Source organism: Ranitomeya imitator, chromosome 4 (assembly GCF_032444005.1).
Source record: "Ranitomeya imitator isolate aRanImi1 chromosome 4, aRanImi1.pri, whole genome shotgun sequence".
Taxonomy (NCBI): Eukaryota; Metazoa; Chordata; class Amphibia; order Anura; family Dendrobatidae; genus Ranitomeya; species Ranitomeya imitator.
This window is the reverse complement of record NC_091285.1, coordinates 705,498,448-705,524,338: the sequence shown is the minus strand read 5'-3', so window position 1 is coordinate 705,524,338 and position 25,891 is coordinate 705,498,448.

The window sequence follows — 25,891 nt, the reverse complement described above, 5'->3', positions numbered from 1 at the left end:
CTCAACAACATTTGTGGTCCAATTTCTTCAGTTACCATTGGGAAAATAAAAAAATTGGGGGGCAAAAATATCATTTTTGTGAAAAAATATGATTTTTTATTTTTACGGCTCTACATTATAAACTTCTGTGAAGCACTTGGTGGGTCAAAGAGCTCACCACACATCTAGATAAGTTCCTTAGGGGGTCTACTTTCCAAAATGGTGTCACTTGTGGGGGGTTTCAATGTTTAGGCATATCAGGGTCTCTCCAAACGCAACATGGCATCCCATCTCAATTCCAGTCAATTTTGCATTGAAAAGTCAAATGGCGCTCTGTGACAAAAATAGAGATGCTACAGAAGGTATGAAAGGGCGGATCCACTGGACCGTGACAACGATCCTCCCACGGGTGAGCTGACTAGATGGACCACCCCTATACAGGGAGCGTTAGGGGCAGAACCGGGGGAGACTATCATCATGGCAGCTGGAAGGCAGAGTGAAAGGGCTTGAAGTAGGACCCAGAAAGGTATACAAGACAAAGAGGACTAAGACAGGACAGAGGGGTGGTACAAGAGGACAGCACGAACCGGTAGGTAGCTGAGGTGAGACAAGCGACTAGAACAAGGACGGTGCAGTGGACATGGACAAGCAGGCAGGACAAAGTGGGAGCCGACAGGATGAGTAACTGGGACTGGACCTAGAGGGATAATGAAAGAAGCACAAGGTCAGGTATACGAAACGCTGGACAATAGTGCGGCTTAAATCACTGGCAGGCACAAATGAAAACAAGGCAAGGTTTGGAGGAAGAGGCGGGATAATAAGGCCAGCACTGTGAGAACTTCCGGGTTGGAGTTCTCCAGAAGATAGAGAGGAAAGGACGGAGAGGCAGGGACACGGTCAGAGGTGTGTGCATGCAGCGCTAAACCGAGCGTGCGCGTGCAGCCGATGGGAGGCAGAGACCGGGAGCGCGCGCAGAGGAAAGGATGCCAGGCGGCAAGCCGCAGCAGTGGAGGCAGGTGAGTACAACAGGGGGCAGGGAGCCGTGGTGGAAGCAAGGGTGTGACACACTCCTTCCCTTCTGAGCTCTTCCATGCACCCAAACCGTGGTTTAACCCCACATGGGGTATCATCGTACTCAGGACAAAGTGCACAACAACTTTTGGGGTCCAATTTCTTCTGTTACCCTTGGGAAAATAAAAAATTGGGGGCGAAAATATCATTTTGTTAAAAAATGATTTTTTATTTTTACAGCTATACATTATCAAATACTGTGAAGCACTTGGTGAATCAAAGTGCTCACCACACATCTAGATAAGTTCCTTAGGGTGTCTACTTTCCAAACTGGTGTCACTTATGGGGGTTTCAATGTTTAGGCACATCAGGGGCTCTCCAAATGCAACATGGCATCCTATCTAAATAACAGTCAATTTTGCACTGAAAAGTCAAATGGCGCTACTTCCCTTCTGAGCTCTGCCATGCGCCCAAACAGTGGTTTACCCCCACATATGGGGTATCAGCATACTCAGAACAATTTGTACAACAATCCATGGGGTCCAATTTCTCCTGTCACTCTTTGTAAAATAAATACAAATTGGAGCTAAAGCAATTTTTTTGTGAAAAAAAGTTAAATGTTCATTTTAAAAAAAAAATCCAAAAATTCCTGTGAAACACCTGAAGAGTTAGTAAACTTCTTGAATGTTGATATGAGCACTTTGGGGGGTTCAGTTTTTAGAATGGTGTCACACTTGGGTATTTTCTATCATATAGACCCCTCAAAGTGACTTCAAATGTGATGTGGTCCCTAAAAAAATGGTGTTGTAAAAATGAGAAAGTGATGGTCAACTTTTAACCCTTTATAACTCCCTAACAAAAAAAAATTTGGTTCCAAAATTGTGCTGATGTATCGTGGACCTGTGGGAAATGTTACATATTAAGTATTTTGTGTGACATATCTCTGTGATTGAAGGGCATAAAAATTCAAAGTTGTAAAATTGCGAAATGTTCAAAATTTTCACCAAATTTACATTTTTTTTCACAAATAAATGCAGGTAATATCAAAGAATTTTTACCACTAATATGAAGTACAATATGCCATGAGAAAACAGTGTCAAAATCACTGAGATCCCTTGAAGCGTTCCAGAGTTATAACCTCACAAAGGGACAGTGGTCAGAAATGTAAAAATTGGCCCGGTCATTAACGTGCAAACCACCCTTGGGGGTAAAGGGGTTAAATAACATTCCTTGTCCATTGCTTAAATACTTATTTATAATATTTTCTAGCAATTGTGCAACTGGCGCAAAACTTGTTGAACTAAGGAAACCTCAATATATACCATTAATTTCCCTGAGTCTGCTGTTAGCATGTCTCATAAAGGCGATGTAAAAAAATCCCTCCAAAATCCTATTTGTTAAAAAAATAGCGCATCATTAATTAGCAGTTGCGCGATTGCTGCAATCCATGCAGAGATAATTAAACGTCACAATTTAGCAGTGGAAATAATTTGGAGTGTTGTCAGAAAGAAGATATAAAAAAATCATAATTTTCTATTGGTTTAATAAATAGCGGATCTTTGTCTAGCAGTTGTGCAACTGGCGCAATCCGGATACAGATAATCAAGCGTGGCAATTTAACAGTCTCATTAATTTCCCTTACTCCGCTGTTGGATTTTGTCAGCAAGGTAATCTGGATAAAAATCTACATTTTCTTTTGGTTTAAAAAATAGCATATTTTTATCCAGCAGTTATACAACTGGCGCAATCCCTGTACACATAATAAAACAAGACAATTTAGCAGTGGCAATAATTTTCATTACTCCGCTGTTGGAGTTGGTCAGCAAGGCGATTTTAAAAAAAAAAATAATTTTATATTGGCTTAATAAATAATGTATCTTTATCTAGCAGTTGTGCACCTGGAACAATTCGAAGAGAGATAATCATACGTGACAATTAAAAGCAACACTAATCTTCATTACTCCGCATTTGAGTGTGTCAGCAAGGCAATCTAAAAAAGTCTTACTTTTCTATTGGTTTAAAAAATAGCGTATCTTTATCTAGCTGTTGTCCGAGTGGTGCAATCCGGGTAGAGATAATCAAATGTGACAATTTAACAGTGGCAATAAATTTCATAACTCTGCGGTTGGAGTGTGTCAGCAAGGCGATCTAAAAAAAATCATAATTTTTTATTGGTTTAATAAATAGCGTATCTTTATCTAGCTGTTGTGCAAGTGGCTCAATCCGGGCATAGAAAATCAAAAGTGACAATTTTGCATTGGCAAAAATTTCATTATTCCGCTGTTTTAGTGTGTCAGCAAGGCAATCGATAGGGAGTACAAGTTTCACCATTGCACAATGTGCCAAGTTTCCACAAAGTACTAAACATTGAACACGTGGGATATACATACATGACCACTAAGTACTTGTTGCAGAAGAAGGAGGAGGGGGTGATTTCCTGAACAAAATGGGTTTGAATGGTAAGTGATGGACGTTAAGACAACTTCCAAAAACCCATTTGGGCTGCTCTAACATTGCGTTGCTGTCATAAGTAGGGCTTACAAAGTCGGAGGAAATCCAGCCTTTGGCCCATTTTAGAAGAGTCAGACTGGTGTGCATGTCTTCCACAACGGCCCTCGGGCATGCATGCACTGAAAATAGTACCTCTCCCTCCCACATGAGAGAAGCAAATTTCTCCTTGCTCCATGGGTCAAGAAAGGTGCAAAATGAAAGGTGCACAATCTGTATTTCATGTTGGGCAAAATGTATTTCATGTGAGGGTCTTGGGCATGGCATCTGGACATTAACTCTGCCATGTGTGGCAGACAACAAAGAGTCAAAAGTTTGTTGTCCTCACCAGGAAGAACACTAACCATCCTCTCCTGCTCACGATGCATAGCCTCCTCCTCCTCTATCTCCTCCTCTTCAAACCATCCATGCTGGACAGGCCCCAAGCTGGCATTGGGAGTCCCCTCTGTAGTGCAGACCAACAACTCTAGTTTCTCCTCATCCTTCTCCTCCATTCATTCGCTGGGTTTTTACAGGCAGGGGCGGCTGCATTAGCAGGCTTCTGCTTGTAAAATTAGTTAACCCTTTCAGATGGATTTACAGCGTGGGTCGAGACTGATCATCGGAAGGTATGGGATATTGTTGTTTGTTTTGTTTACATTTGTTTCAGGTGACAAGGGTCTTCAGGTGGATTACCAGTATAATAAAATATTACAACAACCTGTGTATTTATTTCATTAAAAGACATTGCAATAATGTGTGTTTTTTATAACCATTTCATACTATTGGATTAATAATGGATAGGTGTCATAATTGACGCCTCTCCATTATTAATCTGGCTTAAAGGGAACCTGTCACCTGAATTTGGCGGGACTGGTTTTGGGTCATATGGGCCGAATTTTCGGGGGTTTGATTCACCCTTACGCAAACGTGTATTAAAGAGGACAGAGAATGAACTTCAATCCAATATTTTGGCCAGCGTGCAGCCAGCGGGTAAGGAAAGGGTGAATCAAACACCCAAAAACTCCACCCATATGACCCAAAACCGGTCACGCCAAATTCAGGTGACAGGTTCCCTTTAATGTCACCTTACAATAGCAAGGTGACATTAACCCTTCATTAACCCATATCCCACCGCTGCACAGGACTGTGAAGAGAAAGGCTAAGTGCCAGAATAGGGGCATCATCCATTTGTGCCTTTTCTGGGGTGGCTGGGGGCAGATGTTTTTAGCCAGGGGGGGCCAATAACCGTGGACCCTCTCCAGGCTATTAATATCTGCCCTCAGTCACTGGCTTTACTACTCTGGTGGAGAAAATTGGCCGGGGGCCCACGCCAATTTTTTCCGCGATTTAACCCTTTATTTTAATAGCTACAGCCACCAAATTTTAGATACAGACACTTTGTCCATTACTAAAGAGAAATGTGTAATAAAAGAAGGGATATGAGATGGTTTACTATATGTAAACCATGTCTCACATCATGTCGGGTTTCAGAAGGAGATAGGAAAAGCCGGCAATTGAATTACCGGCTTTTATGCTATCCAGCGCTGTATTATATATTAATATATATATATATATATATATATATATATGTCTCACTGACATACATGTATATATATATATATATATATATATATATACAGTATATATGTTTTTACGATTATTGGAGCTCATGGATCCATTGTATGTCCGTATTGCAAGCCTGCGAGAAAATCTCGCAGTACGGATGCCATACGGATTACATACGGAGGATGCCATGCGCAAAATACGCTGACACACCCTGCCTACGGATGACATACGGATCACTATTTTGGGGCTTTTCTGCGTATTACGTCCGTAAATAATGGACCGTATTTTCATACACTGAGTGTGATGCCGCCTTACTCTGATGGGCATTGAGAAGCTGGAATTCAGACATTGCTGCTCACTAAGCCTTGTGAAGATACGAATCGCCTACCGCCTCAACACATTTATCTAACTATCCCTTTTCTTCATAACCAGGATTATTGTATAATGTTCTCACATGCTTTATGCATTTAATAGCCCTCTGTGTCTGTACTTTAAAGGGTACCTGTCACCCCCAAAATTGAAGGTGAGGTAATCCCACCGGTATCAGGGGCTTATCTACAGCATTCTGTAATGCTTTAGATAAGCCCCCGATGTATCTGAAAGATGAGAAAAAGAGTTTAGATTTTACTCACCCAGGGGCGGTCCCACTGCGGTCCGGTCCGATGGGTGTCACGGTCCAGTCCAGGGCCTCCCATCTTCTTACGATGACGTCCCATTCTTGTCTTCACGCTGTGGCTCCGGCACAGGCGTACTTGGTCTGCCCTGTTGAGGGCAGAGCAAAGTACTGCAGTGCAAAGGCCCAACGCCTGCACACTGCAGTACTTTTCTCTGCCCTCAACAGGACAGACAAAGTACGCCTGTGCCGGAGCCACAGCGTAAAGACAAGAAGAGGACGTCATCGTAAGAAGATGGGAGGCGCCGGACCGGACCACGACGCCCATCGGACCGGACCCTAGTGGGAACGCCCCTGGGTGAGTATAATCAAACCTCTTTTTCTCATCTTTCAGATACATCGGGGGCACTCTACAGGATTACAGAATGCTGTAGATAGGCCCCTGATGCCGGTGTGCTTAGCTCACCTTCGATTTTGGGGGTGACCGGTTCTCTTTAAGACATACTGGTTGGTAACTAGTTCATGCAGCATTACATGAATGCCAGATTTATTACATTATGGCTGATCAAAGCAATGAAAGCAATTGATACCTTCCACCTTTGTGCTTCCCTTAAAGATAGACCTTAAAGATGAATGAATGACGACAAGGTCCCTTCCTCACGGAACGTCAATGCTCTCAAGAAGAGTGTCTGGGAGACTGTGGTTATTGGACCCAAAGAAATGATTGTCAAACTCACAAACTGCATGGATCAAGCTTATGAAGACTTATTGAAGAAAGATTAGCTGTATTTGTCACTGATGTATTTTGAATTGCCAGAAATGTATATTTATGCATTTTGTTTAAAATTCTCACTCTATAACAGGCGAAAATTAATAATTAGGATGAGAAAATGTATGCTTTTCATTTAGTTGCATACTAAATCTGCACGATAATAGTTGCCCAATAATTCTGCATACATATATATTCTCCTAATATAGACAAAACTACACATTTACTTTCCCAAATATTCAGGTTTGAAGTTTATCAACCGTTTAGATTGACCAACAGCACTGAAGATATTTAATAACAAAATGATAAAATATTCAAATTGACTAATCATTCTGCACAGTGTATAACTGAAACCAATGATAGACCCACTCTGCAGTAAATCACATTTAAAGAAAACATATAAAAATACAAAAACATATACAGTAAGTGTTTGCCACTTTCTGATTTCCTATTATTTTGCATGTTTGTCACAATTAAATTTTTCAGATCACCAAAATTTAAAAAGTTAACTAAATTAATCACAAAATGCATTTTTTAAATTAAGGTCTATATGATTAAAGGAAAAAGAAATCTAAACCTACAGACACTTTGTGGAAAAAAGTGATTGCCCACCCCTGCCACCCGTAAAACATAAATAAGCTGTGGTTTATCACATCTTTGGGATGCTGAGTTCAATTTCCCATCATTGCCACACTGATCTCAATCAATAACTTAGCGTCACAAATTTTGACGCTACTTCATCTGGGGGTCAGAAGTGGAGGCGTATGTGGTGACACATTCTATTCGAATTTTTGAGAATGTTTAATTATAATGCACCTTTATATTTTTTGCCATTGATGTTTTTGTGGATTACTTTACACCAAATCTCTGTATTCGTGGCCGATATTTATGGGAGTATACATACCTGTTATCCTCACTCCTTGGAACTATTTTGTCTTCTCTTTGAATTGTTTTTTTTTTACTTTTTGTGTCTCCCATCAGCCTCCCCTAGTTTTCATTGATTCTTGCTGTTGCTAACGTAGACATTTTAATTTTTATTGTGTAGTTGTGAATCTCAATACAATATTTATTGCATTTAAACTTTTGTCTGATTCTAGTTTAATTGGAGTAATATTTTTAGGATATTTTAGGTTTTTTTGTTCCGTGTGCTCTAATATTTGAATTACTTTTTTGGATTATATATTTTTTCATACATATGAAAATGTCTTATCTATTGCTACATTTTTCACAACTTTGGTTGCCATGTGTTAGGAGTCGAGTTTCCTCTGCTGCACAGGAGGAATCTCGATCCGTGTCTGCTGCGGTCTCCCATTCTGCTTCGGCCGCAGTGGGCTCTGCTCAGCGGAGGCGTCGCTCCCAGCGTCTTGCTGGGACTGATTCTGTGCAGAGGGTTACTACTGCCTTTTCTGGCTCTCCTGTTGTACCCTGCACTGATCTGCGGCGAGCGAGCTTCTCTGGGACTAAGTCCTTATTTTCACACACTGAGCATGCCCAGGGCAAGATCTCCCGTTGGAGATCGAGGGTCACATGCTCAGGTGCTGCAGCACATCCCATTGGTCCTCCAGGAAGGTCCTGAAAGGGCAAAACTTCGGTAGTAGCTTCCTGTGCTGCAACTATATAAGCTGCGCATGACCGCACGGCCATGCGCTAGTATTGTCTTGTAATTATGTGTGTTGTGAGTGAAAGTCGCTCTTTAAATAACCCTCCCTATTGGATGTCTGTTCGCGGAAGGTGTATGTTTGCTATCTAGCGCCCAACTTATCCAACAGCACGTAACACACATTACAGCTACCAGTTGCTGTGTCCGCCAGTACGGCGCCGTGCGCTTGCTCTGCGCTTTCCTGACCCAAGCCTGGGTGGTTAGTGGCGTCCATCAGTGCGGCACCGCACGCACTCTTGTGCCTTTATATTATTATTTATGTTCCTCTGACACCCCAGTTGCGGTGTCGAGCGCATGGGGTCTTCTGAACTCAAATCCTCAGTCTCAGGTTTGAGATTAGTGACTCCTTGCTTGCGCTCTATGTGCGGTACCGCGGTCCTGTGACGCAACAGGATCGCTTCCTTCACGCAGGGTGAAGTTAACCCTTGTATGTATACTTATAGTACCGCCATATAGTCCGTCTTTACTAGCAGCAGGGTTTTTACCTGCACGGTGGACCTCGGACTGCGAACGCACCTAGTTCCATTTCATCTTGTACTTGGTGCATTCCGCCAGTCCTTAACACCATGTACCTAAGGCAGAAGAGAAAATAAGCAAACTGTATTCAGAATCGATACAAATGCAAACACTGCATGACAAGTATATACCGTACATTGCACACTGCACAAGCAGTTCACATATTATATATTACATACAAGCATGCACACCCTCACATTTCCACAAATTTTGATCCAAACTTTTACATATACTAAAAGTCTAGCTAAATCTTTGAAGGTTATATTACAACTACCGGAGGCCGCACATGCAAAGACACATAGATCATAGACATCTTTTGAGAGAGTATCACAAAATGTTGTGTTTTTTTATGATAGTCATATGCCTCCACTTATCGGGACATACGTCATACCAAGAGCAAAGGTAAGGAAGAAAATGTCTGTACACTTCATACTCATTACAACCACCCCATGCACTATATACAAAGCGCCCATACTATATGCTCTACACAGTCAATACCCAACATATATACTGTACATGCTACATACATAATAAAAAATATACGTATATAGATTTATATAGAGAAACAGTATATATTTACCGTATATATTTATCTCTCACTCTCTCTCTTTATATGGATTATATTATATTTATATATTTTTTTAACACCTCATCCAGGAAAAGAGTCCTAGATGCTCTACTGAAGAATAATTATAAAACTTTTCAGGTTTTAATATCATAGAATGTTATAGTTGAAAGGTACATTTTGTCCAACCCCCGACTCAATACAGGAGTCACTAAACTATCTCAGACAGATTTCTGTCCAGCCTCTGTGTGAAGACTTCCATTGAAGGAGAACTCACCACCTCTCGTGGCCACCTGTTCCACTCATTGATCAACCTCACTGTAAAAAAAAAAAGTTTTTTTTCTAATATCTAATCTGTATCTTCTCCGTTTCAGTTTCATTCCATTGCTTCTCGTGTTTCCATGTGCAAATGCGAATAAAGCTGATCCCTCTAAACTATGGCAGCCCTTATCAATTTAGTCTCAACGTCTTGCTCAGACTCAGTCTTACCAGGTTACCGCTGCCTCTGCAGGTTCAGCTATGGTAACTAATATTAGACAGCAGCGAGCGATCACTCCTGAGACTAAGTCCAGGTTTCACTCTACTGAGCATGCTCATGGGATGACTTCTCTTTGGTGGTCACCTGTTGTGAATTCTGTTGTCAAGCTCCCTCCTGTGATCATGAATGGTACTTCGGCTAGCTCTGTCCATGGACTTCCTTTGGTGGCTGTGAGTGGAGCTGCTGCTTCTGAGTTTCCTTTCACAGGTGACGAGGTTAATTCGTTGGCTGGCTGCTCTATTTAACTCCACTTAGATCATTGCTCCAGGCCACCTGTCAATGTTCTAGTATTGGTCTAGTTCGCTCCTGGATCGTTTTGGTGACCTGTCTACTCCAGCAGAAGCTAAGTTCCTGCTTACTATTTTCTTGTTTGCTATTTTTCTGTCCAGCTTGCTATTTTGATTCTGTCTTGCTTGCTGGAAGCTCTGGGATGCAGAGTGGCGCCTCCGCACCGTGAGTCGGTGCGGAGGGTCTTTTTTGCACACTCTGCGTGTTTTTTTTGTAGGTTTTTGTGCTGACCGCAAAGTTACCTTTCCTATCCTCTGTCTGTTCAGTAAGTCGGGCCTCTCTTTGCTAAAATCTATTTCATCTCTGTGTTTGTGATTTTCATCTTATCTCACAGTCAATATATGTGGGGGGCTGCCTTTTCCTTTGGGGAATTTCTCTGAGGCAAGGTAGGCTTATTTTCCTCCTTTAGGGCTAGCTAGTTCTGAGGCTGTGACGAGTTGCATAGGGAGCGTTAGGAGCAATCCACGGCTATTTCTAGTGTGTGTGATAGGATTAGGGATTGCGGTCAGCAGAGTTCCCACTTCACAGAGCTTGTCCTGCGTTATTGTAACTATCAGGTCTTTCCGTGTGCTCTTAACCACCAGGTCCATTGTTGTCCTAACCACCAGGTCATAACAGTACAGGTGGCCCAAAGTATTAATTCATCTCAATAGAGGGATAAGAGAAGTTCTGAGACCATTTTTTTTTCTTTGCAGTGTCTTTTGTCTCTCTTTTCCTCTTTACCTCTGGGTGGTTCAGGACACAGGGGTAGATATGGACATTCAAGGTCTGTCCTCTTGTGTGGATCATCTCATTGCAAGGGTACAAAACATTCCAGATTTTTTGGTTCAGAATCCGATGTCAGAGCCTAGGATTCCAATTCCTGATTTGTTTTTTGGGGACAGATCTAAGTTTCTGAATTTTAGAAATAATTGTAAATTGTTTCTTGCTTTGAAACCTCGCTCCTCAGGTGACCCTGTTTAACAAGTGAAAATCATTATTTCTTTGTTACGTGGTGACCCTCAAGACTGGGCATTTACCCTTGTGCCAGGAGATCCGGCATTGCGTGATGTTGATGCATTTTTTCTGGCGCTTGGATTGCTTTACGATGAACCAAATTCAGTGGATCAGGCAGAGAAAATCTTGCTGGCTCTGTGTCAGGGTCAGGATGAAGCGGAGATATATTGTCAGAGGTTTAGAAAGTGGTCTGTGCTTACTCAGTGGAATGAGTGTGCCCTGGCAGCAATTTTCAGAAAGGGTCTCTCTGAAGCCCTTAAGGATGTCATGGTGGGATTTCCCGTGCCTGCTGGTCGGAATGAGTCTATGTCTTTGGCCATTCAGATCGATCGACGCTTGCATGAGCGCAAAGCTTTGCACCATTTGGCAATATTATCTGAGCATAGTCCTGAGCCTATGCAATGTGATAGGACTTTGACCAGAGCTGAACGGCAAGAACACAGACGTCGGAATGGGCTGTGTTTTTACTGTGGTGATTCCACTCATGCTATCTCTGATTGTCCTAAACGCACTAAACGGTTCGCTAGGTCTGCCACCATTGGTACGGTACAGTCGAAATTTCTTTTGTCCGTTACTCTGATTTGCTCTTTGTCATCCTATTCTGTTATGGCATTTGTGGATTCAGGCACTGCCCTGAATTTGATGGACTTGGAGTTTGCTAGGCGCTGTGGTTTTTTCTTGGAGCCCTTGCAGTATCCTATTCCATTGAGAGGAATTGATGCTACGCCTTTGGCTAAGAATAAGCCTCAGTACTGGACCCAATTGACCATGTGTATGGCTCCTGCACATCAGGAGGATATTCGCTTTTTGGTGTTGCATACTCTGTATGATGTGGTCGTTTTGGGGTTACCATGGCTACAGGTCCATAATCCAGTATTGGATTGGAAATCTATGTCTGTGTCCAGCAGGGGTTGTCAGGGGGTACATGGTGATGTTCCATTTTTGTCAATTTCGTCTTCCACTCCTTCTGAAGTTCCGGAGTTTTTGTCGGATTACCGGGATGTATTTGATGAGCCCAAGTCCAGTGCTCTACCTCCTCATAGGGATTGCGATTGTGCAATTAATTTGATTCCTGGTAGTAAGTTTCCTAAGGGCCGATTGTTCAGTTTATCTGTGCCAGAACACGCCGCTAAGCGGGGTTATATAAAGGAATCCTTAGAGAAAGGTCATATTCGCCCGTCGTCATCACCGTTAGGAGCAGGGTTCTTTTTTGTGGCCAAGAAGGATGGTTCTTTGAGACCTTGTATTGATTACCACCTTCTTAATAAAATTACAGTCAAATTTCAGTACCCTTTGCCGCTGCTGTCTGATCTGTTTGCTCGTATTAAGGGGGCTAGTTGGTTCACCAAGATAGATCTTCGAGGGGCGTATAATCTTGTGCGTATTAAACAGGGCGATGAATGGAAAACAGCATTTAATACGCCCGAGGGCCATTTTGAGTACCTGGTTATGCCATTCGGGCTTTCCAATGCTCCATCAGTATTTCAGTCCTTTATGCATGACATCTTCCGAGAGTACCTTGATAGATTCCTGATTGTATATTTGGATGATATTTTGGTCTTTTCGGATGATTGGGAGTCTCATGTGAAGCAGGTCAGAATGGTGTTCCAGGTCCTTCGTGCTAATTCCTTGTTTGTGAAGGGGTCAAAGTGTCTCTTTGGAGTTCAGAAGGTTTCATTTTTGGGTTTCATTTTTTCCCCTTCTACTATCGAGATGGACCCTATTAAAGTCCAGGCCATTTATGATTGGACTCAGCCGACATCTGTGAAGAGCCTGCAAAAGTTCCTGGGCTTTGCTAATTTTTATGGTCGCTTCATCGCTAATTTTTTTAGTGTTGCTAAACCGTTGACTGATTTGACCAAGAAGGGTGCTGATGTGGTCAATTGGTCTTCTGCGGCTGTGGAAGCTTTTCAAGAGTTGAAGCGGCGTTTTTCGTCTGTCCCTGGGTTGTGCCAGCCAGATGTTTCGCTCCCGTTTCAGGTTGAGGTTAATGCTTCTGAGATTGGAGCAGGGGCTGTTTTGTCGCAAAGAAGTTCTGATGGCTCGGTGATGAAACCATGTGCTTTCTTTTCTAGAAAGTTTTCGCCTGCTGAGCGCAATTATGATGTTGGCAATCATGAGTTATTGGCCATGAAGTGGGCATTCGAGGAGTGGCGACATTGGCTTGAAGGAGCCAAGCATCGCGTGGTGGTCTTGACGGATCACAAGAATTTGACTTATCTTGAGTCTGCCAAATGGTTGAATCCTAGACAGGCTCGTTGGTCGCTATTTTTCTCCCGTTTTGATTTTGTGGTTTCGTACCTTCCGGGCTCTAAGAATGTGAAGGCTGATGCCCTGTCAAGGAGTTTTGTAGCTGACTCTCCGGGTGTTCCTGAGCCGGCGGGTATTCTCAAAGAGGGGGTAATTTTGTCTGCCATCTCACCTGATTTGCGGCGTGTGCTGCAAAAGTTTCAGGCTGATAGACCTGACCGTTGCCCAGCGGAGAAACTGTTTGTCCCTGATAAATGGACTAGTAGAGTTATCTCTGAGGTTCATTGTTCGGTGTTGGCTGGTCATCCTGGAATCTTTGGTACCAGAGATTTGGTGGCTAGATCCTTATGGTGGCCATCTTTGTCACGAGATGTGCGTTCTTTTGTGCAGTCCTCTGGGACTTATGCTCGGGCTAAGCCCTGCTGTTCTCGTGCCAGTGGGTTGCTTTTGCCCTTGCCGGTCCCGAAGAGGCCCTGGACGCATATTTCTATGGATTTTATTTCAGATCTCCCTGTCTCTCAAAAGATGTCAGTCATTTGGGTGGTTTGTGATCGCTTCTCTAAGATGGTCCATTTGGTACCCTTGTCTAAATTGCCTTCCTCCTCTGATTTGGTGCCATTGTTTTTCCAGCATGTGGTTCGTTTGCATGGCATTCCGGAGAAGATCGTTTCGGACAGAGGTTCCCAGTTTGTTTCGAGGTTTTGGCGTTCCTTTTGTGCTAGGATGGGCATTGATTTGTCTTTTTCCTCGGCTTTCCATCCTCAGACAAATGGCCAAACCGAACGAACTAATCAGACTTTGGAAACATATCTGAGATGTTTTGTTTCTGCTGATCAGGATGATTGGGTGTCTTTTTTGCCTTTGGCTGAGTTCGCCCTTAATAATCGGGCCAGCTCGGCTACTTTGGTTTCGCCGTTTTTCTGCAATTCTGGTTTCCATCCTCGTTTCTCTTCAGGGCAGGTTGAGTCTTCGGACTGTCCTGGTGTGGATACTGTGGTGGATAGGTTGCAGCAGATTTGGACTCATGTGGTGGACAATTTGACATTGTCCCAGGAGAAGGCTCAGCGTTTCGCTAACCGCCGGCGCTATGTGGGTCCCCGACTTCGTGTTGGGGATTTGGTTTGGTTGTCGTCTTGTTATGTTCCTATGAAAGTTTCCTCTCCTAAGTTTAAGCCTCGTTTCATTGGTCCATATAAGATTTCTGAGGTTCTTAATCCTGTGTCATTTCGTTTGGCCCTTCCAGCTTCTTTTGCCATCCATAATGTGTTCCATAGGTCGTTACTGCGGAGATACGTGGTGCCTATGGTTCCATCCGTTGATCCTCCTGCCCCGGTGTTGGTTGAGGGGGAGTTGGAGTATGTGGTGGAGAAGATTTTGGATTCTCGTATTTCGAGACGGAAACTCCAGTACTTGGTCAAGTGGAAGGGTTATGGTCAGGAAGATAATTCCTGGGTTTTTGCCTCTGATGTTCATGCTGCCGATCTGGTTCATGCCTTTAATTTGGCTCATCCTGGTCGGCCTGGGGGCTCTGGTGAGGGTTCGGTGACCCCTCCTCAAGGGGTGGGTACTTTTGTGAATTCTATTGTCAAGCTCCCTCCTGTGGTCATGAATGGTACTTCGGCTAGTTCTGTCCATGGACTTCCTTTGGTGGCTGTGAGTGGAGCTGCTGCTTCTGAGTTTCCTTTCACAGGTGACGAGGTTAATTCATTGGCTGGCTGCTCTATTTAACTCCACTTAGATCATTGCTCCAGGCCACTTGTCAATGTTCTAGTATTGGTCTACAGTCATGGCCAAAAGTTTTGAGAATGAGACAAATATTAATTTTTCCTAAGTCTACTGCTTCATTTTTTCTAATGGCAATTTGCATATACTCCTGAATGTCAGAGTGATCAGCTTAACAGCAATTACTGTACTTGCAAAGTCAATATTTGCCCAGAAAATGAACTTTAACCCCCAAAACGCATTTCAACATCATTGCAGTCCTGCCTTAAAAGGAGCACCTAACATCGTTTTAGTGATTGATCCATTAACACAGGTGTGGGTGTTGATGAGGACAGGGCTGGCCATCAATCAGTCATGATTAAGTAAGAATGACATCACTGGACACTTTAAAAGGAGGCTGGTACTTGGTATCATTGTTTCTCTTCAGTTAACCATGGTTATCTCTAAAGAAACACGTGCAGCCATCATTGCACTGCACAAAAATGGCCTAACAGGGAAGAGTATCGCAGCTACAAAGATTGCACCTCAGTCAACAATCTATCGCATCATCAAGAACTTCAAGGAGAGAGCTTCCATTGTTGTCAAAAAGGCTCCATGGCGCCCAAGAAAGACCAGCAAGCGCCAGGACCGTATCTTAAAACTGTTTCAGCTGCGGGATGGGACTACCAGCAGTGCCGAGCTTGCTCAGGAATGGCAGCAGGCTGGTGTGAGTGCTTCTGCACGCACTGTGAGGCGGAGACTCTTTGAGCAAGGCCTGGTTTCAAGGAGGGCAGCAAAGAAGCCACTTCTGTCCAGAAAAAACATCAGGGACCGACTGATATTCTGCAAAAGGTACTGGGAGTGGACTGCTGAGGACTGGGGCAAAGTCATTTTCTCTGATGAATCCCCTTTTCAATTGTTTGGGGCATCTGGAAAACAGCTTATTGGGAGAAGAAGAGGTGAGCGCTACCACCAGTCTTGTCTCATGCCAACTGTAAAGCATCCTGAAACCATTCATGTGTGGGGTTGCTTCTCAGCCAAGGTAATCGGCTCACTCACAGTCTTGCCTAAAAACACAGCCATGAATAAAGAATAGTACCAGAATGTCCTCCAAGAGCAACTTCTCCCAACCATCCAAGAGCAGTTTGGCGCCCAACAATGCCTTTTCCAACATGATGGAGCACCTTGCCATAAAGCAAAGATGATAACTAAATGGCTCATGGAACAAAACAGAGATTTTGGGTCCATGGCCTGGAAACTCCCCAGATCTTAATCCCATTGAGAACTTGTGGTCAATCATCAAGAGACAGGTGGACAAACAAAAACCAACAAATTCTGGCAAAATGCAAGCATTGATTATGCAAGAATGGACTGCTATCAGTCAGGATTTGGTCCAGAAGTTGATTGAGAGCATGCCAGGGAGAATTGCAGAGGTCTTGAAGAAGAAGGGTCAACACTGCAAATATTGACTTGCTGCATTAACTCATTCTAACTGTCAATATAACCTATTGGTACTCATAATATGATTGCAATTATATTTCTGTATGTGATATAAACATCAGACAAACACTAAAAAAAAACCAGAGGGCAGCAGATCATGTGAAAATATAATTTTGGTGTCATTCTCAAAACTTCTGGCCATGACTGTAGTTCGCTCCTGGATCGTTCTGGTGACCTGTCTACTCCAGCAGAAGCGAAGTTCCTGCTTACTATTTTCTTGTTTGCTATTTTTCTGTCCAGCTTGCTATTTTGATTCTGCCTTGCTTGCTGGAAGCTCTGGGATGCAGAGTGGCGCATCCGCACCGTGAGTCGGTGCGGAGGGTCTTTTTTGCACACTCTGCGTTTGTTTTTTGTAGGTTTTTGTGCTGACCGCAAAGTTACCTTTCCTATCCTCTGTCTGTTCAGTAAGTCGGGCCTCTCTATGCTAAAATCTATTTCATCTCTGTGTTTGTGATTTTCATCTTATCTCACAGTCAATATATGTGGGGGGCTGCCTTTTCCTTTGGGGAATTTCTCTGAGGCAAGGTAGGCTTATTTTCCTCCTTTAGGGCTAGCTAGTTCTGAGGCTGTGACGAGTTGCATAGGGAGCGTTAGGAGCAATCCACGGCTATTTCTAGTGTGTGTGATAGGATTAGGGATTGCGGTCAGCAGAGTTCCCACTTCCCAGAGCTTGTCCTGGGTTATTGTAACTATCAGGTCTTTCCGTGTGCTCTTAACCACCAGGTCCATTGTTGTCCTAACCACCAGGTCATAACAGTCACTTGTCACATGCTCAGGTCCTGGTCCGGCTCCGGATTCGCCAGTGAGCAAGGTCCTGTCTGATTGGCAAAACTTATAAAAGAATATTTTGCAGTCCCATTGGTGCGCAAAGATCATTTGTGTTCTGTCTGTTTGAGGAACCTAAAGGTAGTTGTATATGTTCAGGGCAGGCCTAGAATTCCGGCTCCTCTGGAGAGGAGTTAAGTGAGTGCTCGCACTGTGTTGGAGTCCACTACTGGTTTCCCTTGCCCCAGAGGGGCCTGCGTAAATCTGTGAAGCTAATAGGGTTCAAATTTAGCGCCCTATTCACCCTGCAGCTGTTTGCGGATAAACACAGTACTGTTGCAGAGTTTATTTTCCGTCGCTGTGTGCAGACATATGCTTCACTGCTGAGTGACGTTTAACTCAGTGTGAGTCAGTTACGCCCGCTGCTAGTTTCACCATAGTCCACTTATCTGCGGTTTGCCATCTCTGCACGGTGGACCCCAGGTGGCGAACGTGCTTTATTATTATATTTTATTTAGTGCGTTCCGCCAACCCTAACACTCGTATTCTGTATATTCTAAAATGTCACCAACAAAAACTGCAGTTCATTATGCAACAATAACAAAAAAAAATCACACAGCTCTGAATATAGAAAAATTACAGAGCTGTGGTTCTAAGAATTTGACTGCCAGAAAAAAATACTTTAAATACTGATGTTTTTGTGCAATAATAATCAAATGTGCAAATAAAAATCAATGTGAATTATGCATTATCTTAATCATATTCACCTTTACTATAAAACAATATAATTACCGTATATACTCAAGTATAAGTCGAGATTTTCAGCCCACTTTTTGGGCTGAAAGTCCCCCTCTCGGCTTATACTCGAGTCATAACCAGGGGATGGCAGGGGAGGGGGAGCAGGGGGCTGTCTAATTATACTTACCTGCTCCTGGCGCGGTCCCTGCAGGTCCCTGGCTCCCCGGTGCCCAAGATTCTTCCTGTACTGAACGGTCACATGGTACTGCTCTTTACAGTAATGAATATGTGGCTCCACCTCCCATAGAAGCTGCACTGCACAGCGCCAGGAGCAGGTGAGTATAATGTTGAGGGGAGAGCTGCGCTGTGCAATATTCACCTGCTCCTTATTCCGGGCACCGCTCCATCTTCAGAGTCTTCTGCAGTGACGCTCAGGTCAGAGGGCGTGGTGACGAGGTTAGTGCGCGCCCTCTGCCTGAACGTCAGTGCAGAAGACGCTGAAGATGGAGAGGCGCCGGAACGAGGAACAGGTAAATATTAAAAGTACCGGGGACCTGAGCGACAGAGAGGTGACTATGTGATTTTTTTTTTATCGCAGCAACAGCAAATGGGCAAGTGTCTGTATGGAGCATCTATTGGGCCATAACGTTTGTGCAGTATTATATGGGGTAAGCATCTGTATGGGGCCATAATCAACATTTGTGCCGCACTATATGGGGCAAATATCTTTATGGAGCCTCTTATGGGCCATAATCAACATTTGTGCAGCATTATATTGGGCAAAAATGACTATGGAACATCTTATGGGGCCATTATTAACCTTTATGCAGGATTATATAGGGCATATTTTAATATGGAGCATCTTATGGGGCCAATCATAAACTTTATGGAGCATTATACGGGGCTCTTGATTCAATATGGATATTCAAAAACACTTAACCTACTGATGTCTCAATTAATTTTACTTTTATTGGTATCTATTTTTACTTTTGACATTTACCCATAGCTGCTGCATTTCCCACCCTAGGCTTATACTCGAGTCATTAAGTTTTCCCAGTTTTTTGTGGCAAAATTAGGGGGGTCAGCTTATACTCGGGTCTGCTTATACTCGAGTATATACGGTATTTGTCCCGTACGGTGAACACTGTAAAAATGAAAGACCTGCCAGATGCTTCCTGAAACCTGCACGTGTTCCCTGACAAAATAAAATCGTCACCATAACATCTTGTGTAGGAGTGTGAGCCCACCACCCCCATATGTTAAAACTCTTTTATCATCCAGCGTTGATATAACGTTTTTGGATGAGTTCCCAGGATCTGCTGTTAACACCTGCACTCCAAGTATCAGGTACACCATGTGTCCGCACTATCATGTTCCGCCATAACGTTGCTTCTTTGGATTTGCTAATCCCCAGATGTTGAGGATAACAAAGGGAACCATCATATCCGTTACACCTGCCATCACCATTGCTCCAGATTCACAGGTCTATCAGATTTTAGGATGAGGAGAGGATCAGCATTGTAGGGTCATGTTAGGATAACATACCGTACCCACAAGTCTTAGCATTCAGGTTCTTTAGTCTGTGTGATTTCGACTTTTGGTCAGACAGGTAATAGACATACTACATGACTTTCCCCTGTTCCTAAGTCTGTCATGGTTATTCACAATTTTACCCACTGGCTTTATATTTATATCCTATGTTGGGTCTTATATGACAGCAGAAATGTTGATGCTCCTATATCCGTCATCTAAGATTGTTATATCCCCTCTGACTCCTACCATTTTTCAAGAAAGACTAAACCAATGTGCTCTATAAATGTTGGACAGAAGATCACCCCGTGTGCCTGTGTGACTATGGGACATTGGAGTGGCCATTTGGACAGTTGAAATCTCCCTGTCAACCTTTAAAATGTGTTAATGAGAGTTTCTCTGCTGTCAGGCAAATACATGAACTTTCTATTTTCTAAAAACACTTTATTATTATATCTTATTTAGTGTATTCCGCCCACCCTAACGCCTTGTAGTGAGAATAGCCTCCACGTGTGTTCTGCTCTCTCTGAAGGCATGGCCAAGACTAACGAGAATTCTAGACTTGTCTGGACAAGCCTGGAAAACAGCTCCTCCTACTGACCATGTGACTTGAAGCTTGCCAGTAGGACACTAAAATCACATCTCAGATCCTTACAAAACACAATAATTATAAGCCATTGCACACTTTCACCATTAGATGGTGCCAGAACATAACAAATATAAAATACTACTGAGGAACACCTTGAACTAAAACATGCATGAGAAATCCATTGAATCTAAAGTTGACGTGACTAGAAATGGATAATTACAGCTCACAAATGCAGGAAGTAAGAGTAGATGGGCAGCTAGATAGTGAGCTGTAGTGTACAGAAGCTACTCACAGTCCATAGTTATTTAAAGGGATCTGGACCGGGTCACTACATACTGTACTTCCCCTCTGAAGATAAGCTGTCCTCGGCAACTGCACGAGTGGGGGACTACTAAAGAAGGAAATATACAGGTGTTGTAAAGTAAAACCAAGGCCAGCATATTCAGATATATGGGAGAACAGTATGCAATAAACAGCTGCAAAACATGAAGGTAGTAGTGCCAGTGTGGAATAGAGTCTCTTTACACAATATACTTTCGTCCATATGAAAGGCTCTGGAAAGGCAAATTAGTGGCAACAAATAGTATTGAGTGATACCATCCGATACTTGAAAGTATCGGTATCGGATAGCATCGGCCGATACCCGAAAAGTATCAGATGTCGCCGATACCGATATCCGATACCAATACAAGTCAATGGGACACCAAGTATCGGAAGGTATCCTGATGGTTCCCAGGGTCTGAAGGAGAGGAAACTCTCCTTCAGGCCCTGGGATCCATATTAATGTGTAAAATAAAGAATTAAAATAAAAAATATTGATATATTCACCTCTCCGGAGGCCCCTGGACATCACCGCGGGTAACCGGCAGGCTTCTTTGTTTAAAATGAGCGCATTTAGGACCTGAGAATGACGTCGCGGCTTCTGATTGGTCGCGTGCCGCTCATGTGACCGCCACGTGACCAATCAGAAGCCGCGACGTCATTCTCAGGTCCTAAATTCCTAGAATGAGGAGTTTAGGGCCTGAGAATGACGTTGCGGCTTGTGATTGGTCGCGTGGCGGTCACATGAGCGGCACGCGACCAACCAGAAGCCGCGAAGTCATTCTCAGGTACTAAACGCGCTCATTTTAAACAAAGAAGCCTGCCGGTTACCTGCGGTGATGTCCAGGGGCCTCCGGAGAGGTGAATATATCAATATTTTTTAATTTAATTCTTTATTTTACACATTAATATGGATCCGATACCGATTCCCGATACCACAAAAGTATCGGAACTCGGTATCGGAATTCCGATACCGCAAGAATCTGCCGATACCCGATACTTGCGGTATCGGAATGCTCAACACTAGCAACAAACAGTTCATAATAAGTCAATGACAACATATGAAAATAATGCAAATAATAAGCAAGGTGTATGGTATTACCCAGGTGCAGAGGCGTACACGTTGCTAAGCTGACTAGCTACCTAAATATACGCATGAAAAAATAATATGGCTTTTTAGTCTCTGTAGCAGGCTGGAATTGTTCCATTTGTGCTTCTCTCTGAAAGCCTCAACACTTCATTTTCCTCTTGAGCAGGAATGAAACAGTCTGCTGGTTCAGGAGGAATTGGTGGAGTAGAAGCAACTGGAGCACGAATCGAGATGGGGACATACTGTATTGATAGCACGGGAGAATAAATTGATAGTTGAAAGGAAACTCTTTCGCCGTGAGTTGTCTGGGTGGTGGCTCCAAGGCAGAAATTGGTGTGTAGCCCGGCATGACTTGGGGAGGAGGTGAGGACATCACCAGTAGATCATCTTTGGTACATAAATTCATGCGGTTTCTGTGCACTATCTCTGGGGCCATTCTGGGTTTATTTACTTCATATACATTTGATTTAGGATATATGATAGCTGTAAGTGTAGGGCTTTGCTTCCCAGAGTTAATCGAGTTTTCTTGTATGGTGGCAATTTTTTAGCCATACATTTTCTCCAATTTGAAGTGGGGAGGCGTTAGCTCTTTGATTGTAGCTCTCGTCTTGTCGATGGTGAGCCTGACCCATGCAGTGATTGACAATCTGCTGGGCTTCATGTATCCTTCACTGATACTCTGAGACTCAATCAGTTTTAGGCAGGGGATTGATCACATCAGGCACCTGGATTTCAAAAGGACAATCTTTTGAGAGTTGATCTTGTCTCCCAAAAATCAAGTAATATGGAGAGTAGCCTGCAGAACAGTGGACAGTACTATTGTAGGTTTCCACTAACACATCAAGTAGTTGAGGCCTTTCAGCTTGTTTGGAAACATGCTGTTTGCAGCATATTGATGAAGGTTTGATTGACTGTCTCACAAAGGCCAATCCCTTGTGGATGATAGACGGTGATTCTTAGCTTCTTGCACCCAAGGAATTGGCAGAGTTCTTGACATAGTTGGGACTCAAAGGCAGGTCCAGGGACTGTGAGGACTACTTCTGGGCAACCTTAATGTCTCACATATTCATGGTAGAAGGTGATAGCTGTAGTTTGAGCTGTAAGGTCTTTCACTGGTATAGAGGCAACCGATTTAGTACAGTAATCCACCATGGTGAGGGCATACGTGTAGCCCGAACGAGTTGGAGCTAGCTTCATGTGATCAAGAGCAACTAGTTCATTTGGTTTTTGAGAATGGATTGAAGAGGAGCTCTGGCATCTTTCTTACCAGCTTTGGTAAGGTTGCAAGCTGAACCGGCACTACAACAATTGTCTATGTCTGAATGCATCCCAATCCAATAGAAGCATTGTCGTATGGTAGCCTCAGTTTCTTGTATGCCAAAGTGCCCAGGCTGGTCATGGTAGACATCGCGAACTCTGCTATTGGCGTGGAATTAGAATCTGATGTAATATTTCACCTGAGAAAGGGTCCAAGCAATTGCACAGGATCAAGCCCTTATGAATAGAAGAGTCTTTTGTGCTGTCTCCATAGACGATTAGGCTCACCATCAGGACATTGTCTGTGTCATGCAGGTATTCTACCATTAGGTATTCATAGATCTCCCTTAGGACACAAGACTCATTTTGAAGAATTTGCCATCTCGATGGATCTGGGGACAAGTCAGGTTTCGGTTGAAAGACTTCATGAGTTTGTTTTGCAGCAATTGCATTCCGCGTAGCAAATCTTTGATAGAAGGGTGGCATCTCAACATCTTCCCACAGATCTTCATTAGGAATCTCTTCTCCTATGGGCAAATGAGATTACACATCTGCATTGATGTTGATCTTGCCACTGTGATATTTAAAGGGAACCTGTCACCTGAATTTGGCGGGACTGATTTTGGGTCATATGGGCGGAGTTTTCGGGTGTTTGATTCACCCTTTCCTTACCCGCTGGCTGCATGCTGGCTGCAATATTGGATTGAAGTTCATTCTCTGTCCTCTGTAGTATATGCCTGCGCAAGGTTATATAAAAGTTTAAGGCCATGTTCACACAGTGCGTTTTTTACTGCGGAACCGCAGCGTTTTTGCCGCTGCGGTTCCGCAGCTGTTTTCCATGCAGGGTACAGTACAATGTACCCTATGGAAAACGGGAACCACTGTGCACATGGTCCTGAATTTTAAAAAAAAAGCCGCGCTGAATAGCTGCGGGAAAAAAGAAGTACCATGTCACTTCTTTTTTCGGAGCCGCAGCGGTTCTGCACCCATAGACCTCCATTGTGAGGTCAAACCCGCAGTAAAACCCGCAGATCAAAAATATATCTGCGAGTTTTACTGCGGTTCGTGGTGCAGAACCGCTGCAGCAGGAAGTGCGGGGAAGCGGGCGGAAGTGCGTGGGTGGAGTGTGGCTGCCCCGATCCCACCCCCCCATGCTCCGAAGCCCACCCCCGTGCTCCGATGTCCCCCCCCCGTGCTCCGATGCCCCCCCCGTGCTCCGATGCCCCCCCGTGGCCTCATCTCCCCCCCTTATACTTACCCGGCCTCCCGGTGTCCGTCCGGCCGTCTTCTCCCTGGGCGCCGCCATCTTGCAAAATGGCGGGCGCATGCGCAGTGCGCCCTCCGAATCTGCCGGCCGGCAGATTCGTTCCAAAGTGCATTTTGATCACTGAGATATAAGCTATCTCAGTGATCAAAATAAAAAAATAGTAAATGACCCCCCCCCCCCCCTTGTCACCCCCATAGGTAGGGACAATAAAAAAATAAGAATTTTTTTTTTCCACTAAGGTTAGAATAGGGTTAGGGTTAGGGGTAGGGTTAGGGGTAGGGGTAGGGTTAGGGGTAGGGTTAGGGGTAGGGGTAGGGTTAGGGGTAGGGGTAGGGGTAGGGTTAGGGCTAGGGGTAGGGTTAGGGTTAGGGCTAGGGGTAGGGTTAGGGTTAGGGGTAGGGTTAGGGGTAGGGTTAGGGTATTTTCAGCCATTTTAGCCCTAAAAAGCTTCCTAGGAAACACACAGACTCTGCATAGAAAACTGCATAAAAAAAAGGATCAAAAAACGCATCAAAAAACTCATCAAAAAACGCACCAAAAAAAGCACCAAAAAACCACCAAAAAAAGGACCTGCGTTTTCTGCCAAGAGCTCCTGAAAAAAAAAGGATGGAAATCAGGAACGTGTGAACATACCCTAAATCACCTATCTTTTACAACATTCAAAATAAAACATAAACAAAAATCAAACCTTCGCATACTTGGTATCAAAACATTCAAAATCACCCAATATACCATTAAAAAACGGTATAGCTAAAAACCTGATAGCTAAATGGCATAGCGAGAAAAAATTCAAAACGACAGAATTACTTCTTTTTTGGTCGCCGCAAAATTGCATTAAAATGCAATAATGGGCAAACAAAAGAACATATCTGCAGCGAAGTAGTATCATTAAAAACATCAGCTCAGCATGCAAAAAATAAGCCCTCAACTGACCCGAGATCCCGAAAAATTGAGACGCTGCGGGTCTCGGAATATTTCCCACTTTTTTTTTTTTTTTTTAGCAAAGTTTGGAATTTTTTTTCACAAGTTAAATAAAATACAACCTAGACATGTTTGGTGTTTATGAACTCATAATAACCTCGAAAATCATAATGGCAGGTCAGATTTAGCATTTAGTGAACCCAGTCAAAAAGCCAAACAAAATTGGGATTGCAGTTTTTTAGCAATTTCACCACACTTGGAATATTTTTCCTGTTTTCTAGTACACGACATGGTAAAAGTAATGGCGTCATTCAAAAGTACAAATTGTCCCGCAGAAAACAAGCCCTCAAGTGGCCATATTCATTTAAAAATAAAATAGTTATAGCTCTAGGAAGAAGGGGAGCATAAAACGAAAGCACAAAAAAGAAAAAGGGCTGCGGCGTGAAGGGGTGAAACATTTTTTTAAGTATATTTAATAAACTGTTAGCTTTTATGAGATCTTTGTGTGCACTTATTTTCATATGTTGGTTGGTAGAGTCCAATATGCAGTTAAATGTTTCAGATCACCAAACAAATTTAAATACGTGACAAAGATTATAATAATAATAGTAAATAGTGGTATGCACCTGGGTTGTGCATTCCAAAGAATTGGCGTAGCACGTGAAAAGTCTTGGAGACGGGAGTGAGAGGTTCTAATTACGGAGGATGCTAACCTCAGGTCATTAGCAGAACAGAGGGCATGGGTAGGGTGGTAGACTGAGACCAGGGAGGAGATGTAGGGTGTTGCTGAGCTATGGAGTGATTTGTGGGTGAGGGTAATAGGTTTGTTGTGGATTCTGGAGTGGATGGGTAACTAGTGTACTGACTAGCAAACAGTAGAGGCATCGATGTAACGATTGGCGAGGAATATGATCCTGGCTGCAGCATTCAAGACTAGGGTTGAGCGAAACGGGTCGGTCATTTTCATAAGT